Source organism: Ammospiza nelsoni, chromosome 2 (genome assembly GCF_027579445.1).
Source record: "Ammospiza nelsoni isolate bAmmNel1 chromosome 2, bAmmNel1.pri, whole genome shotgun sequence".
In the NCBI taxonomy this organism is placed as follows: domain Eukaryota; kingdom Metazoa; phylum Chordata; class Aves; order Passeriformes; family Passerellidae; genus Ammospiza; species Ammospiza nelsoni.
This window is the reverse complement of record NC_080634.1, coordinates 28,435,129-28,441,130: the sequence shown is the minus strand read 5'-3', so window position 1 is coordinate 28,441,130 and position 6,002 is coordinate 28,435,129.

Below are 6,002 nucleotides of genomic sequence, written 5' to 3'. Positions count from 1 at the left end.
CTGTCTGCTTGTTAATAATTTTTTAACAAGTCTCCACACAAAGATATCCTTTGTTGTGGTTATCATGTTAAAAGTAAACCTGTAGCTTGTTTTCCTGCTTAGGCAAAGTCTTTTCTGTTATTAATGTGAGAAATAATAGTAAAAAATTATTAGTGAAACTGGCTGAAACTACTCCCAGAAACTATACCACTTTGTGTCATGGTCTCCATTAATCCCGTGCAATTTCATACTAAACAACACAGAAAGGTCTCATATTGTGTGGTTTTGAAAATTCTTTGACTCCTGATATAACTGACATTGTTTCCAAAGCAAGAGGCAACAGCCTTCAAAAATAGTAAGCAGCTGTGGTTAATTAACCTCAGTTGCTGGAAGTCTTCAGAATAGTTTGTGGAATTTTGGAGGTTGATCAGAAGTAGAAAAACCCATTTACATGGGAGGCTGACATAAAAGCAAGAACTACAAGCTTGACAGTCTCTCACTGCCAGCTGTCACCCTTTTACCTTGCACAGGTTCTTCTGTGCATGAGGAACTTCCAGTAGAACTGCACACCACAGTTTTCAAAGCAACGGTGAAGCTTTTTTTTTTTTTTTTTAATTGGTATTGTTGTTTCTTTGGATTTTATGAGGGGTAGATTTTGGGTTTTTTTTTTCCTATAAGGATGTGAAGTCAGACATTTGGGAGAATAAATTCACCTCACTTCCTGCTGGTTTTGGTGACAGTATTTACAGTGCCATTCCCTGTGTCCTTCTCTTCAAATGTTCCCTCAATAACTAAAGAAGAATAAACTTTGTTTTTTGTGAAAAGCTTGTGTCCGATCTTACTTTGCAGTGAATGGAAAACCAGACAGTTTTCAATAGCAGAGAGTAGAAGGTCACTCAAAATGCAGCTTTTTTTGGCCTGTGAGCAACTTGAACCCAGGAAATGCTGGTTGTATTCCAGGAAGTGAGCCTGCCCTCTGACATCCCTGATGCTGGTGGTAAGATGGTAAGACCTGTTTCTGTTAATAAGCAAACTCACAGTGAGTAGAAGCTGCTGCTAAGTAGTTGTACTCACAGTCTGATTGATTCCTTGGTCCTGACTCTCCTTGCTTTATACTAGCTTTAGCCTATGAAAGCAGTGCCTACAGGAGATGTTGCTCCTAATTAATCCCAGAATAAATGAGATCAGAGCTCAAAATCTGCTGCAGAGCTGAAAGTGTGAATTTTGGTCACAAAACCCATAGTTGGGCAGGCAGCTTTGTGTTGTGCTGACACGCCCAGCTTTCAGTTTGCAAACACACTGTGCTGGATCTCTCTGTGCTGGTTGAAAAGTTGCATCTTCCATACATTAGCATTGGCTGCACAACTGTTGGGAACAATCTCTTACAGATTGCAGTGTGAAAGCAGTCCTGTGAGTTGAGACAGCCTTCATCAGTGCCTAAGAGATAGCTTCATATGGAGCTGCACAAGCAGAGATGGGAGGATTGGCTTCCAGCAGCAGGACTGCAGCTAAAGCTCGGGGCAGCAGGAGCACCAGCAGGTAGTGTGGTTGGCCTGTGAGCTGACTTGTATCTGTGCCTTAAAACCAGGGACTGATTATGCCTGCCAGACCGCAAGGAGGTGGCACACACCGTGTGTGGCATCCTGCTGCTGGAACACAGGTTTGCAATCCTCTTCAAGCAGCATCAGTGTAGTTAGGGACACCCAAAGCAAAAGGGCGAGGTGAGCGTGTGTGCTTGACCATCTCTGGGTGCAGTTTGAACTGTGGGGCAGGTACAAGGGCATGAAACATTTCTAGGAACCCTAAGGAGCATGTAGCAAAATTCTGAGGAACTTTGCCTTAGGCATGACCTCAAGGGAATTTCCCTCCTTAAAAGGTGGAGAATAGGGTTAATTGTGGGGCATCGTGTTGGCCAGTGTGGCTTAACAAGTGCAGTCATGGGAGAAATCAGTGTGCTCAAGGGCACATTTAAATTTCTAATCTATGAAGTTTTATATGAAAAATGCAGCTGCTTCTTTATCCCTGTTGGATGTCTGAAGAGATGCTTGTGGGTCACAAAGCTTACCAATTTTTTCCATCAGCTGTGCCTCTCTACCTAGAAAAAAAAAATTTCCTAGCTTTATAAGTTGCAAGTTTTTTTCCAATTTAGAACATGTTTTCCTCTTCTATCATACCCAGTTATATTTGTTTACCATTGCTTTTCACTGGGGAGTATCAGTGAACTTCAAGTAAGCAGTTTAGATCCTCTTTTGCTTCCTGGGGAAGAGAGGGAAGAAGAGAGTGGAGTTGGAGCAGGAAGATGGAATGGAAGTGAACAGAACAATCAGTGATTGGTGGGGGTAAGTGCAAAGAAGATGCAGAAATTCTATGCAAAGTACTGCAAACCAGACAATTTTAGGGCTACAAAGATAAATTAATTCCAGAATAATCTTTTTTAATGCTGACTTTAAACTGCAATAAGCTGTCTTGCAGTCCTGACAACAGTTATTGGCATTTTCCATTGATATCAGTGTTTTCCTCTAGGTCTGGTTGAGGATTACGTTTTCAGATGTTTTACTTCCTGTTGCAAATTGTCAGTTTTAAGTAAATATTAAGCTAAACTAAACTAATTTAACTATACCAATCTCCTTGATGTTGGTGGTGGTGTCTCTCATTTAAGCCAGCGGATTGTCTCAGAGAGACAACACTTGAAAAAGAGGCAGGAAGCTTTAAGTTCCCCAATGGCAGCCTGAAGCTCTGTGTGTCTGGGTGACACTGCTCTGCTGGGGCAGAACTTAGACACAGCAGTGCAGGAAATTATTCCCAGCTTCCCTCTGCTGTGTGGAGTGTGAAGCTTCCCAAGGAAGACCATTGATTCAGAGGGAGAGAAAAAGGCTCCTTGAGATTAATCACCTATGGATTAGGTGTTCTGCATTAAGAGCTGCAGGAGGCAGGTTGCTGCCCACTTACTCAATGGGCATTTGGGGAGTGTGAGGGTGATTTGCCATGTAGGATGGTTGGTTGTAGATGTTTTCAAGGGCCAATAGAGTTGGTTTTTTTCCTAGAGAAATTAGAAATTGGTGAAGACATTCAATATTTTAAATTATCTTTAGGACATCTGAAAGAGGAGCCTGTACCCTTGGGGAATTGATCTCACCAATGTCATCAGGACTCAGGGTAATGCAAAGCCAGCAGGTAGGATGAGCCGAAGCTTGGATTTAATAAGAAAACTATGAGGAACTGCCTGTGGGACTTTGAGGCTGAGAGCCAGCCCACAGGGATGGGGGACTTGCTCCCTGTGAAAAGATGTTGTGACTCAGGGATGCTGCAGATCACATCTCCCTTTACATCTACTCTGAAGTGTGCCAGGGTCCTGGTAAAAGCTGCACTGGTTTCCAGAGGTGTGGACCTGGTTGGTTCCTGTGGCCAACCTAGCAGGCAAGAAGGTCATGGGAAACAATACTTAATTTGGGACACTATTAGATGATCTCCAAGTAAATAACTCCATGGAATGCAGTCAGACTGCAGTTCTCAAGCTCCATCATGGCTCTGAACCATGAGTTTTGCTGAACAGCACTGACTACAGATGAAGGTCCTCTGGTCAACTCTGGAGTATATTAACCAGAACCCATAATATGCTTTTTCTAATCACTACAGTGTCACAGTGGTAACATGCATATGTTGATTTGGAGCACTGTAATCATTAGTAATGTGCTCCACATTAATAATTATTTATCATCTGGTTGTTTTTCAGTTCTGTGTTTCTGAAGCCAAATAAATTAGGACAGAAGTTCATTGCAGCAGCAAAGTCAAACACAGAAAGACTAAAGATTGCTGAATTCAGTATTTTCTGCAGTCTTCCCTTACTCCCCCAGTTCTGAAAATAGACTTTTATTTTCAGCAGATTCCTGTTGTGGGTAGAAAAATTATCTGCTTCAACATTTATTTTGATTTTTTGCATTAACTTTGTGTAACCCACAGGCTTTTGGAGATGTACTTTTAAGTAATTCACTTTCTCTCAAATGTTTTTGAGTTATAATGTTCACATCATCGCATCTGACCATTTACCAAGCTGGAGTGAATGTGGGGAAAGGGTCCTGTCATCTTCTGAGACAGTAGGACAGCTCAAATTTGTGTAGTTGCCAGTTCAACACAGACATTTGGCCAGTGTTTACCTTAAATACATATTCAGCTGAATGTTTTGGTTTATGTACAGCATGGGGGAGCTCAAACAGATATAGGTATACATCCAGTTCTCCAGAAAGGCATTTAGCAGCCTTCTTGTTGTTTTTGTCTGCCTGCCCACCTCCCACCTATATCTGCCCTGCTCATGTTGAGGATGTAAAATGTCACACTGACAGTTCAAGTGCAGCAAAACAGCAAACAAATGTGAGTAATGAGAAATCTCTATCTGAGGCTGCCCCACCTGCCATCAGTGGGAAAACATGGTCCAAGAGAGAGTTTGCTGTACTGTCTCTGCCCCTGGAAAACCCATGAAGGTGGATGCAACCCTCTGCCATTACCAATCTTAGCCATTTTAAACTCCCGCCTTAGGAGTAGAGCTCTGTGCGTATGGAGAGGTGTGTGCCATTACCTGGAAGAGCTGTGGGCTTGGGGGGACATAATTCCAATCTTCTGATGGAACTCTATTTTCCCTCATAATATAAGTTCAGGAATCACAGGATACACTACCTGTTTTCTTTTGCTCATATCTAAATTGTCTCCAGATCCTCAGGCTGAGGATGAATTCCAGTTTAATACCTTGTTATACATATGTGACAGTGGCATAAGAGTGCTACATTATATCTCTGGACATAATTACTTTCTAATTTCAGCTTTTTTGTATTTTTCTATTTGTAAGCATGCAAGACACTACCTTTGTGGTCAGAGCTGTTTCACCCACAATATAATTTCTTTGACCAGCATGTCATAAGGACAGTAAAAGAACAGTGGCTTTGGCAGCTGTTTCACACAGCAAGTGGCATTGTTGCTGTTTTGAGCATGTTTCTGTAGGGCAAAGGTATGTAAAATGTCAGAATTTTCAAAAGGTCTAAGTGATGTGAAGTGCCTTATGTTCTCAGCACCCAACAGCAAACAGGTTAAGGATCTTGTTGAGGTGACACTGTTGAGAAGCTGAACTTTTACAGGGAATTGCATTATCAAGATAACATCAGTTATACAAAAATAATAAAGTCATCAATTATGTTGTGATTGGCTTGAAAATCATAAAACCTTAATTAGTAAAGACAAGAAACACTGTGGGGCTGGAGATCTGATAGAAGCAAATACCAGACTGATTCACAAAATTAGGACAGCTTGTTTGCAGCAGGTGCGAACTTGGGTGGCAGATTCTGGCAGAAGCACAGCAGAGCAGGACATGCACCTCTTCCCTAGAAATGTTTTCCTGAACTTGACTGCAGCTTTGTCCACTGTGGAAATATTTCCAAGTGCTTCTGATATGACTGGCCAGCAGGCACCGCTCTAAGATCAGCAATTGCTTGGCTGCTGAGGCATTTGACAAAGACCTCGTCTCAATCCCTTCCTTTTATGGGGGAATGGTGTCCTTATGGCTCAAGGCACCAGTCTGGAGTGTATTCACCTGCTCCCTGACATAGGGAAGGGGTTGCCACAAGATTTACACTTGGTTACTGCAGGCAATTCTTGGACTTCTGAATTTCAGGATACAAAGAGATAGCCATGAAGCATTGCTGGCAGGTAATGGACGGGAGGGAGGTAATTTTAACAGATGATTACTTAATGCTCTGTGCTTGGAGGTTTCTGGAGGAGCTACCTGCAAAGAACTAGAAATACAGATTTCCTGGGGAAAGGCTTCTACTTCCTGAATTGGATTTTAGCCCCTGAAGTACTCAGTGACTTGCAACAAAATGCCCTTGTGCAAACAAACTTTGTCTGTGTACTCCTCAGCCACATCTAGACAGGACCTGTTCAACTGCACTTCTTTCAATACAGCTGCAACACCCCCTGCCCCCCTACCCTTCCCTCCATCCTCTGGTCACACAGGTTTTGATCCCAGGCTATTAAAG